The 13,690-nt window shown below is 35.6% G+C and overlaps 1 protein-coding gene across 6 annotated transcripts in view; it reads right to left on the bottom strand.

The window, feature by feature from the left end:
* Mctp2 (multiple C2 and transmembrane domain containing 2) overlaps window positions 1–13,690 on the bottom strand; it is a 220,093-nt gene that overhangs the window by 22,473 nt on the left and 183,930 nt on the right. The window lies entirely within an intron of this gene.

Below are 13,690 nucleotides of genomic sequence, written 5' to 3'. Positions count from 1 at the left end.
GTATCATTCTGTAGTCCTCCATCCAATCAATACATAAAGAAAGCAAAGTAAGGTTTATTATTTCTTCTTGCACCATCAAACTTTGAAGATATTTTCACTTTTAACCCTAATTTTAAATGCTTACTTTCCCTTACTACAATTCCTCAAGCAGTTTTTGTTAAAAATTAGATATGCTGCCACAGCGACCTAATTTCACGATCAGCAACCCACTGATATGTTTTAAGGAGTACAATGGTGAAAACCCATCTCTGTCTGCTAAACAAGTATTCACATTTGTAAAGAAGTATTTGAAAGCACTGGGGAATTTGACCCAAAGGGCAGAAGTGGCTTCCTCTTTTCAGTGGCATCCAGTTTAGGTCAAAACAATTTCTTGGAAAATGACTCAAATTTCCATGTGATTGAATTGCATAAAAACTTCCTATTTCAGTTGTCCAATTTTTTTCCCCTATGAAACAACCAAATACAAAGGTTCTGGTTGTGAAGAAAGCATGAATTAGCACACCAAAATAATAAATGAAGTGATTTCCCAAATGTCCTTTTGGTTTTTATCGCATTTGATGTTTTAATTTGAATCTTCAGTAGCCAAAGATGAGGGTAAAGAGCACCACTGTATCTAGGGTCAAGGAATATCTTATCAGCCATACCTTTGTATTTTAAAGGTGAAAACAAATGAAATTATATGATTTTTAGAATATTTACCAACTAACAACTTGGTTTACTTACATTGAAGAACTAGAAATTCATTTTTTATAAACATTGTTTTAAAACATAAAAATATTTTTGTGTGCATTAAAACAAAAACTTCTCTTTATGCTTATTATGTGACTGTTTTATAATCTGTGAAGAATAGCTATTAATAGAAAATAATCATATATTTTAGCCGATTTCCTAAGTTGTATCTGTCAATACTCCCACATAAGAGTTACTTTTCAAAGAAAATACAATTATAAAGTCATCTGTTCATTTCTAATATTAAGTAAAATTGTTCTTAATCATCTTCAAAGTTTAATGGTCATTAAATTGACATCTTATAAGCCCCACTGTAGACCACAATTAAGATAAAGTCTCTCTATAAGCACTTAGATACTTTGAGAACTCACAAAAATGTAATACATGGAGAATATTCTCCCCTCTCTATGTTAAATATTAAATGTCTATTTCAGTCCAAATATTTTCAAGGCCATTTTTTTATATCCATCCATATGACTTTATCTGTCAAACAATTTTCAGGACAATATAAGATGTCTCTGTGATTCCTTTGAACATTTAAGAAAATTTATTGCAAAATATAAATGGCTTCTCAATTTCTTTCCATTTCCTGGCAGAATATATTTTTATCCTAACAAAAATCAAAAGATTTACCCCACTCTTTGAAATAATCTAAAGTGTCACTGCAGATTTTAAGAAGAAAATGGTGCATATAGCATTTTGACCTCATAGTTTATTTTGTACCATATACACTTTTGCTTTGGTAGAGAATAAAAGTTGCCTTTTTGACACCTTTTTATTCACTTCTGTTCATGAAAATTTCCAATAGTGAAGTTAATTAGCACTTTAGTCATTAAAAATGTCCAAATAATTATGACAAAAATGCATCAAAAATCTAAAAGATTTTTTTTACAAGAGCAAAATAGCTTTAGAGAATGTATAGTTTGAGAATTATTTAGAGTTTCAAGTACTCCAAAAATCAAAGGGATGACGGGCAACAAAAGAGACATTTGCTGCTAGGCTGAAACTTAGGTTTTATATATATATATATATATATATATATATATATATATATATGTGTGTGTGTGTGTGTGTGTGTGTGTGTGTGTGTGTGTGTGTGTGTGTGTGTGTGTGTGTGTAAGGTAGGGTGTATAGCTCAATGGTAGAGCATATGCCTCGCATAAAAAGATATATAAAATTTGTAGATGGACACAATACCTTTATTTTATTTGTTTATTTTTATGTGGTGCCAGGGATCAAACCTAGTGCCTCACACATGCTAGGCAAGTGCTCTACCACTGAGCCACAACCCCGGCCCCACCTTTGGCTTATCTTGATCACAAATCCTTATTATCTCAATTTGGTACATATGAGACATGCACAGCTGTGTGCGCTACAACCTCTAATTGAATTGTTCGGTATTATCACTTGCATGCATGTGATCGTGGATAATGAGGGCACCACTGCCAATCCCAAGTACATTTCTGCCTCATGGATTCCTTATTTTGGAAGAGTATCTTGTTAGTTATGATGTGCTCCATCAAAATTTACATTCATATTACTAACATATTAATCACCAATGCCATATATTAAAATTTGCAATGTCATTCTTGATGTCAAAGATTTTATTATTTATAAAATTCACTGCAAGAGGCAGGGGGTATAGCTCAATGGTAGAGCATATGCTTTGCATGCCTGAGCCCTGGATCAATCGCCAGCACCCCAAAATATTTACATGAAAAAGATTTTTTCCATATATGAAAAAAATCCAGATGATTTCAGAATTAGCTAATTTGAAAATCTGAATACTTTCAAGGAAGATTAACAACAGCTTTTCTATTTTTAATACCCATACAAGTACAATGAAACTGGAATAGAAATGGATTAATGTGGAAAAAGACATTTGATTTAAATAAAATGTCCCACAAAGAGAGATGTAAATATACATTTTAGATGTATTATATTTTAAAATATTTTCATAAAGAGTTTTCTTAAATATGTATTTTCTGTTGAAATAGCTATTGTGGCTTCCTCTGCAGGTTTGTCAACTTAAGCTTACCTATGTCAATGACCTAAGCAGGGTCTTTGGGGTGGTTAGGAAATGGAAGCAACATATACAAGTTTGCTATGTTTGGATGTGGTTTCTCCTGTAAACAGTTCACGTGCTGGAGGCTTGGTTCTTAATGTAATGGTATTAAGAATTGATGGATCTTTTAAAAGGTGGGGCCTAATGGGAGATGATTTGGTCATGGGGTTACCACCTTTGGAAGGAATTGATATTCTCAGGGGAGAATATCATATTTCTCATGAGAGCAGGTTGTTGGAAAGCAAAGCCACCCCATGTAGCCATGCTACCATTTTCATTTCTATTTCAACACATTGGAAGACAGCTGGTATTAGACTTTCCAGCCATCAGAATTTTGAGCCAAAGATCTTGACATATCATACATTTGAATCAAATGTTGTAAAATCATTGTATTGTCATGAGCAACTAATTAAAGAAAAGTAAAAAAAAAGTGGAAAATCCTGTCATTTGTGAAAACATGGATGAACCTGAAAGGAATTGAATTAAGTGAAATAAATCAGGCACAGAAAGACACACACACACACACACAAAAGAATTTTGAGCCAAATAAGTCTCTTTACTTTACAAATAATCTAGTCTTAGGTATTTTGTTATAGCAATATAATACAGACCAAGACACAGTTAGTTCAACAACACCTATATTTAGAATTAGAAAATCAGTACTTGATTATTCATTAAGTACTCTTTGTATTTTTATTATTTATGGATTTAAAAACATTATCAGTTTTTAAAAGTTCATATTTACTTAATATAATGAATTAATCCACCCATGCAAAGAGGAAGTTAAAGATGGGATACCTAGGAATATCTAGGTTGTTTTGTTAGATTTAACTATTGTTACACTTTGAGAACTCTGGTCCCAACCTATGTATTTATGGACCACCAGTAATGACCTTAAAAAAAATGCTAAAAGTATACCATGAAAAAGCCCAAGAAAACTGTTCCAGCTTGTTTTAATAGAAATATAAAATTTAATACTTGGTTTAAAAATGGGGTAAATCATTAAGTGGGAATTTTCTGAGCAAACAGAGATATGTGATAAGCATAATAAGTTTTCCCTAAAATGTATTAGTATAGAAAGGAACCAATTCCTTTCAGGGTATGATTCTATATAGTGAGGAGAAACATTTTTTTTTCATGCATTTCTATGCCTTCCTTAGGTTGAACCCTGCATAAGGCATTTGCTACTCATGTTTGGGATGGCAAATATCATCATGAGATGGGCATCTTTTGTGATTAATAGCAAGTGTAGTCTCTGTTCTCTGAATGGTTTCAATTGCCATTGGACGATGTCTCTGTGTATTGGTCAAGGAATGGGAGTTTCTATGCTACAATAAGATAATATATATGTTTTATACTTGGATGTGCCCTTAATGGCTTCCAGAACCCTTCCATTCTGCTATGCCCACTTGAACTGGTGGACTAACAGAGAGAAATCCAGATGGCCTCATATGACCCTGTTCTCAGCACCAACAATTGCAGCAGCACAAGCAGGGTGCTTCTATGGCATTTTTTTTTAAATGGATAACTGGATGGAGGCAGGTGAAGTGTAGGGCTTTGGTTTTATGATAGTGTAAAATAATTATTTGCACGGACCTGAGAAATCAGCAAGTGTTTAGAATTTGTTTGTTTGCTTGTTTGTTTTGGTACCAGAGATTGAACCCAGGAGCGCTTAACCACTGAACTATATCTCCAGCCCTTGTTATATTTCATTTTGAGATAAGGTCTTATGAAGTTGATTAGGACCTTGAGAAATTTCTGAGGCTGGCTTTGAACTCATAATCCTCCTGCCTCAGCCTCCCAAACTGATGGGATTACAGGTGTGCACCACCATACTGGGCTAAATGCTTAGAGTTTACGAGAAATAAATCCAGCAGAAAGAATGAAAGGTCTACCCCAAGTTCCATGGTTTTTGAGAAGCATTCTAAGGGAGCCAGTCTACACTGACTACCACCTTTGTTCTCCCAAGTGACATTACATCTCTGTCCTTTCAGTCACTCTAGTAGCAAATGTTCTTTTCAGTCTCTGCACTGCAAACTTAATCTCCGTTAAATCATCAATATGCCAAAAGTCATATTACCTAGGCTTCAGTACTAGTAATTCTATTTATATGATACCAAATTCCAGAGAGATTAAATCATTTGTCTATGTTCACATGTACATGATTAAAAAAATCCCAGCTCAGAACTCGTAACTCTAAAGCTAGTTACACTTATTATAGGAAGTCCTTTAAGTTTTGGTTGGACATTTCAAAGCAGGCACTCAGCTTATATTTTCTCTGTCTGCCATTTGTTCCTTTTGTCTCTCTGGGTCTTTGTTGTCTATTCACCATTTAAGACACAACGTTCAGATGTTTGTCCAGTTATGCATATCTACCTACTGTTCTTTTCCATTACTGGTTTGCCCAATATTTGTGAGAACATATACCCTGACTTTTGACAATATTGGGGGAAAACCATCTCTTTCCTTTCTTATTTAACAAACTGATAGGTAATGAAAGATTATTTTAACCTAATAGATAAAAAAGTAGTCAAAAATGAGAAATATAAAATCTTAAAATATACCTAAGATATACCAACTCCATTGGCCTACACATTTAGAAAATGTGTTTATGTGTTTCTATAGTAACAAATGTTCTTTTTGTTCTCTGCACTGCAGATTTTATATCTTTTAAAATAAGATATTATCTTACAGGTGCAGTGGCACATGCCTATAATCCCAACTACTCCAGGGACTGAGGCAGGAACATCACAAATTCATGGTCAGTTTTAGCAACTTAGCAAGTTCTTGTCTCACAATTAAATTAAAAGGGCTGGGGGCATAGTGTAGTTTTAGATGGTTTGCCTAGCATGCACAAGACCCTAGGTTCAATACCAACTACCACAAATAATAAGATATTGGTATTATAGTCTGTTCTTTTTAATGATATCCGCTAATATAACAATGAATATATTACATAGCCTTTAGTATTAACTGTAAGGAAACTGAGATACGCCTCTGCAGAGCAGACTATGGATAAGAGAAAACTGGGTAACTCTAGTGTTGTCATCTACTAGCTTTTGAGATTATATTAGCCCATTTGTGTTGCTGTGACAAAAATATCTGAGTAGGGTAACTCATAAAGAATAAATTTGGAACACAGGGTTCTTATGAGGGAAGGTCCAAACAGCATGACACAGGGCTCTCTGGTTGTGTCACAACATGGTAACAAAACAGAAAGAAAACTAGCTGTTTGTGCAGAAGGGGCCAAGGATAAAAGATAGCCTGAGTTTATGATCATTGCTCTCGAGAGCACTCTCTAGGAGACCAGCATGAATGCCTTCCTTGGGTGGTGTCCCAGGACCTAATTACCTTCATTAGACCCCACCTCTTGAAGGTTCCACTCCATCCATATCACCACATTGAGGACTAAGTATCCAGTATATGAACCCCTTGGGGACACAAACAAAATGTTAACCATAGTAGTGATCATATCAAGATCTTGCCTTCTTGGAGTCCCAGTTGCATCTCTGGAAAATAGAGATCATAATCTGTGCCCTAACCGGAGGATTAAACATTATCATATATGCAAATTACCTAGGGTAGTCTAGTTTAGTCCACTTCCTTAATATAAGTCTCTTTCAAGAAGGCTAAGAGACAAAGAAGGAACTACCCTTTGTCTAGTTTAAAGGAACCAGGGTTAGTTTGAGTTTCAAAAGAAATGATCTTTCAGGACAAGTCTACTCATGTTGTCCTGAGTTGTAGGAAAGATCATCTGGCAGCTCTGTCTGCATCATGCTGGCTTTATTTACACATTTCAGATTGAACCAGGGAGTGTGGTGATAACACAGTTTAGCAAACACAACACCACACTGCATCTGTGGCTGCTGCTACTGAATTGCTTAGGAAGACTACAAACAATCCATTCAGAAAGACAGAACCGCTGTCACACACATTTGTATTTCCCTTAACATGGAAGCTTCTGATTATACAAGGACATTTGTAATAAAAATAGTGATAACTATGGATGAGATTAAACAACTAAACAAGATAATTGTGGCTAAACATAGAGCTTTCCATTGATATATTTGAAAAGAATGGAATTCTACCTGTCATTATAAACCTCCAAAACTATAGACTCTACTGGCAAATTCATGTGATACAGGGCCAACTTTACAACCAAGCATGTACCACAGGCAGAAGCAGCAACAAAGGATACAATCTACCTAATCCAGAAATCAAATTTCATAAACTTTGCTTTTTCAAAAATACACTCTAAAGAATGTCACTGATTATAAGACAAGTAACAAGCTCCAATTCTAACTAAAATTTTATATGATATAAAGACAAATGCAAGAGCGTAATTTTTAAACTGCTCATTTGTTTCTGAAATGTCAAAAGCATTGAGGCTTTTGACTAAGTTTTATAAGCAGCTGAATTAGGAACAATTAATGTGCCTGTGGTGTAACATAGCTGTTCGTTCTCTAAAATAAACCAAAAAACATAAAGAATAATTCAGAAGGCAAATCTTATTTTTTTTTCCTTAAGGTCTTGTTTCCTTTCCAGTGTCTCCAATGAGACACTGCAATAAACTAGCTTCGAGCCTCTGGGACAGAATTAACACCATCAAAATGAATTTACAACTGAGAATTAATTATATAAGCAGTATGTTACTTTAAATCTTTCCTGCATGTTCTGATTCAGAAAAAAAAACTCTCATTTCTCTATTAATTATCTAAGCAAAACCAGAGAGATATTCCTGAAAATTGACCCTGTCAGAAAAAAAAAAAATCCTTTTGACATGCTTAAAAATTGAGTAGCGTTTGTCACAGGATATACAGGATTCCCAAAAGAAATCGATGTAAAATTTTCTCTCACGATCCTCCCAGTAATTACAGCCACCAAGACTAAAGATACAAAAATACAACTTTACACAACAGGAATGTTTGGTCTGTTTCATTTCAGTGAATACTGAAAGCCTGGAATTTGAAAACTTGAAGAATTATAAACATTAGAAATAGTTTGAGTGGCATGTAACATGAAAAAAACTTCTGTGTCTGTCATAACAAAGAACAGGAAGCAACATTTATATATGAGATTAAAAATTATTCTTTAGGAATCGCAGCTTAATGCACTGGGAACCGTGTTTAGGATTTCTTCCCATGGGGCACTTTGTTGGCAGACAGACACACGTGTGGTGTCAACACCATGGTTCATGCTATTAAAGTGGGGGTGGGAAGAGAGAAATCTGTCCTCTTTCTGCAGAGTGCTTGTTTCTCAAGTAGCTCTTTTACTTTAGGAAATGTATATAAAGCAGTGTTTGGATTTGAATCAACATCATTTCTAAGGGCCTTTCCCCTGTCTGGTCATTATGGAGCTTATATACTTTATGTAACACCATTTTGGGCTTGCAATAGTAACCTCTGGTATCAAATAAAAGGATTGAAAAAATTAAAAACAAAAAAGAATGAACACCACCAAGAGAAAGAAATTACACAGAACTAAAAGATTGGTCACATTTTATATATATATATATATATATATATATATATATATTTTTTTTTTTTTTAACATAGATTCTGGTATTCATTCAGTTCCTCTGAGCCAACTGACGGAATGCTGTGCCACCACAAGGTTAATAGAGCTGTTTTTTATAACTATGACTACTGTAGACAAATACACAAAATGCAACAGTTGTTTAGTTTCTATGTGCCTCCTTTAGCTTCCTCTCAGGTAGGAGAATAAAGCAGGTATAAGGTAAAAATATTTATATCATCAAGAAATGCAAAACGTAATTCTCATTACCCTAAATCTGAATTTAAACACAGCTTCTGTTGGCACACCTGATTCCCCCAGCATTTCCTCTCCACTTCCCTTCATCATTTACAAATCCTGATGAAAGTATAGTAATCACACAGCAAGACTGTTGTTGAGCATGACCATCTTGCTTATTATAGCAATCTCTGTCCTCACAGAGGCTTTGATAAGAGAAATCAATAAATATCAGCAACAATAATGTGGAAAAGGGAATGAATAAATTGCTGATATGCTCCATCATAATGATGTAGCATAGTGAAATATAAATAAGATTTAGGAAATAAGATCTGGGTTTGAATCTTGCAACTATCCTGGCTGAGAAATCCTGGACATGTTACTTAATTTCTCTTAACCTGAGTTTGTTCAATTGTGGATGGGAAAGATAATATCAAAAGTAATGACTTGAATACTCAAAGAGTTAAAGGGTATAAAAGCAGCTTGTAAATTTGGAACACTCTGAAAATACTAGTATTTTAATTGATCTCACTATTTAAGTAATTCTTATATATCACAATCTTGTTTTAAATTAATACTTGTGTTTCGTTCTTTTTCATTTATTACTTAATTTTTCATGAGGGAAAAATGTGCTTCCACCTTTCTGTTAATTATCTCCATAAATTTTATTTCACTTTTCTAATAATTTTCTTATAGTCTTGTTGATGATTGGGACTTAGATTGGGCCACATTGAAATAGAAGGTTTCACAAGGAAAGACAAGAGGAAAAGCTACTGTGCTCAGAAAAAATACTTGTGGACGATTGGGATACAATATCTAGTGTATTCCACCCTAGCTTGACGTTAAAACTATTGGCAATGAGAACTTAAACACCATGATGCAGCACAGACTACTAAATATCAGAGCCTTATACTCAATTTTGTACATGTTAGTTAATAGAAGGATAATATGTAAATCAATTGAAGTGTAACTGATGTGATTCTGCAATCTGTATACGGGGTAAAAATGGGAGTTCATAACTCACTTGAATCAAAGTGTGAAATATGATATATCAAGAACTATGTAATGTTTTGAACAACCAACAATAACAAAAAAATAAAATAAAATAAAAAATTCATGCAATTAAAGTCTGGTGTATCTTATTTCACAAAATTTGAAAGTAAATACTAAGTACAGTCCTTACAGTAGACATGGCAGATAGGATCTACTAGTATTAGGAACGATAGTGTGATAATGAATAGTATATTTTGAATATTCCTAAGGGCTAGGTTAGTATCATTTTTGCATTACTTCTAAAGGTAATAAAGTCAAACCCTTTTAAGAATGGAAGTTTGAATTTTAGAAAAGAATGTGAGCAAGCTGATATGTCAAAGGAGTATAGGAACTGGGGAAGGCACCCTTTTCTCATTCAGAATGTCCACAAATTGAGAATTAAAAATTGGCTGGAACCCACTTATTATTAAAATCTTACGACAGTGTGGTCTAATTGTTATCAATTAAATCACTTAGCCAATAAAAACCATATGAAATAAAACTAAAAGGACTTATATCAGAATTTCCATTTACTTTAGTTCCCTAAATTTTATCCATAAGCAGATCTTCTATAACAGGCCCTGTATGTGGGTTGTATATGCGCTGAAGGAGTGTGTGTGCACAGATACCCACATAGGCACATCTACAACTATTGTTAAACATCGAAAGTTACGTCCTGGATTTTTATTTTCTTACTATCACCATACTTCATCATCTTAAAGTAACATGGTTAACGGAAGAATTAACAAGAATTAACACTGATCAAACCCATTTACTGAGCTTTGGACATCTTTTAAGAAGGCAAGAAGAATAGTAAGCAAACCACTCTTATTACTAGATTGTAAGGTGTCTCCCATGAACAATAGTTTTCCCGAGTTAGGACAGTAGATTAACTTCTCCCTCTACAACAAGAGGATGAAAGCAATGAGCCTCAGTGGACCGAACAACCCCACTGAAAGGAGTGTGCAGGTTAATTTACAGAGAGAACTCCTGGGTACAGAGGCCATGGTCTTCTTCCTTGATGGCTCTGCCTGTGTAATGATAATGTCATTCAATAGATTGCTGGATTGTGAAATTCACAGTTTAAATGTGCTTAAGTTTTAATGATGACATCCTAATTTCTGCAAATTGAAAATATAATGTCCATTTGTATCTTTTCATTAGAAATTGTTCCTCAGTCAACAAAAATGCATTGTGTTTCTTATCTTCTTCAAGGAAAACATCCATGTCTGCTTTTAAATCAATTACTGATATAAAAAGATGATTTTCTTTTTTCATAAACTCTATCAGAAAATTCTGACCTCATTGATGATCCTAAAAGGACAGATCATTCAAGTCCTATTTCTGTCAGCCTAGTTATAAATAAACCAACCCACAACGCAGGCATCAGAGTAGTTTCTTAATGGTAGCAATACACTGCTTTTTTTTTTCTTTTATTATATGCTCTATGATTCCTCTTTCCTGATGCTAATAGTAAATGCTGAAATATTCTATGTAAGTGGTTGTTGAGCTGGAAAAAGAAAGAAACTCTTAATGGAAGTATTTATACCTTCAGCAATGAAAACAAGATATTATTGTCTTGCATGACCTTTCCTAAGTACAGGATACAGCATTTTACACAATAGTTTCTTGGTTCATGCTTCAATTACTGACCTTTACTGTGTAGAAAATTAATGCAATTTTCATTGTAATCCATCCGTACAAATAAGGTCCACACGGAAGGATTCCACATATGGAATCTAATACAAATAGGAAATGTCAACTGATTGCTGTTGGCTGAACTTAGCCATTATCTGTTTGTTCTGGGGTCCCTTGCAAACTACACTTGCAACAAGCAATTTCTTACATGGGCCATCAGGTATAAGAAAGGAGGATTTCCTCTCTTTAAAGTTTAGCTTGTATGCTTCACTTCCTGAAAGCCAAAAATCGAGTTACCTGAAACTTCTATGCTCTCATTGAAAGTTCGCGAAAGAAAAGGCAAAATTGTCCAGTCTAATGTGGTTTCTAATACAGATCACCATCAAGCACTTTTAACAATAAGAAGGAGCAAGAGGCTACAGTGATGTCATTTTGCAACAATCCCTATTCCAGACAATAAAAGTATGACAGACCCCAGACCATGTCCTGGTCTGTGCATCCAAGACAGGCAGAAGATGAGAGTGCATTCATCTCCTGAGGAAGTTGGGCCAAGGGGCCCAGGCAGCCTTTCATCTTTCACAGTCATCTGTGACGGTATGTGGTGGGAAGGGGTGCTGGTAATTAAGGAGTGTCACTTTTAAGATGGATGGTTTGGGTAGAAAGGAGTTTCTCCACTCTTCTGGTTCTGTAAGAAATGGCTGTGTGTTTATAATTTGTAAACAGTTCCTCTTGGCATGGGTGTGTTACAGTTCCCAGAAGCACAGTCTGTCACATCTAACACACAACAGAAGCCAGAAGGGCTCAGTGAGGAAGACCTCTCTGACAGTCCACTGTGGTGGGGAGTCGCCTAGTCACTGTGTATCCATGTCTACGATGAACACATGTCAGTGGTGGAGGCTGCTGTACGTGGAGAAGAAGTGACTCTTTGCACACCCGCAGGATGTGCACTTGAGGAGCCTCCATGTTGAATACCCCTTTAGTTCAACAGATTTACAAGAGAAGGTATAGTGAAAAGAAATGAACAAGGACTAGGAAGCCTGCTGTTCTCCCCAGCTATTATTGAAAGGTATGTTAAGCAGAAGAGGCATAAACAGAGGTTGAATTATTTTACACTCATTCTTTAGAGGATTTTATAGAAATATAAAGCTGAAGAAGTAAAACTGCCATGGTTTTGCATTACCTATTAAAAGGCCCTATTTGAGCCAGGTGCATGCCCGTAATCCCAGCAGCTCAGGAGACTGAGGCAGGAGGATCTCAAGTTCAAAGTCAGACTCAGCAACTTAGCAAGGCCCTAAGCAACTCAGTGAGACCTTGTCTCTAAATAAAAAGGGCTGCAGCTATGGCTCAGTGATTGAGTGCTCCTAATTCAATTCTCAGTACCAAAAAAAAAAAAAGGCACTATTGAAATACTATAATAAAAACATGTCAAGAATGAAATTGCCCTGGAGAGAGTGAGGAGAGCCCTGCTGCCACCCCTTTCACCATGGAACAAGTTGATGCTACTGTCATGAGCAGGGCCATGCTGGGATGGATGAACCCATGCCAGGGTGCTGCCATTCACACTCTCCCCTCTGTCATCCTTGCCCAGAAAAACTTGAAGCACATTCACATAGATCTGACTGCAAACATCCAGGTAGTCTGAGGCAACTCAGTGGAAGATTAGACCTTGACAACCAATAATCTACACTTCATGGCCTAATTTTGTTGCTTGCCCTTTGCCAAACAATACTTTTCCATTCCTAGTCTTCTTGTTGGAAGCTCTTCTGCTTCAGACAGGCCAAAGACATCTGGTCCAAATGATCTCTAAAGGGTGGGCAGGCAGGGCCTTCTTCCTGGGGTGGCTCATTTAAATAGACTTGGTCAAATAGAAAAAAATTTTTTTCCTCTCTTTTGAGCTTTGGTCTATGAAAATTTAGAATTTTGCCTAGTGTGATATTGTGATATAATAAGAAATATATATTTGGTATTTGTTCCTGGCTCCTGGCCAGAGCTCCTAAAACTCTTGGAACTGCCTAAGTGATAAGAGTGGTAGGAGTATGTTTTGTTATATTTGGTTTTGTCTCCAGGTCCTGAAATAGCTGCAGATGTAGAAAGGTGAAAGGAGAATTTTTTTGTTGTTCATTAAAAAAAAAAAATGTCTATCCCACCTAAGTTTAAGTTAACGAGACAACATGTTTAAAAATCCCCTAAGGATGGGAGCTGGTTGCTAGAGGAATCCACCATGTGATTGGAGGATTGGAACTCCCAGACCACCTAGCCTCCAGAAAGAGGGGAAGAACTGGACATGGACTTAATTACAGTGGTCAGTGATTTAATCATCCATGCTGACTTAAGGAAGCCTCCAGAAAAACAACCACTAAAGTTAAAAAAAAAAAAAAAAAAACAACTATGTCAGGAGGCTTCTGTGCTGTTGAATATGTGCAGGAGCCAGGATCATGCAGTGCCTAGAGAGGGCAAAGAAGGACCACACCCCAG

This window comes from Ictidomys tridecemlineatus, chromosome 5 (genome assembly GCF_052094955.1).
Source record: "Ictidomys tridecemlineatus isolate mIctTri1 chromosome 5, mIctTri1.hap1, whole genome shotgun sequence".
NCBI lineage: Eukaryota > Metazoa > Chordata > Mammalia > Rodentia > Sciuridae > Ictidomys > Ictidomys tridecemlineatus.
Note: the sequence above shows the minus strand (reverse complement) of the source record. Positions and strands in the feature narration are given on the sequence as shown.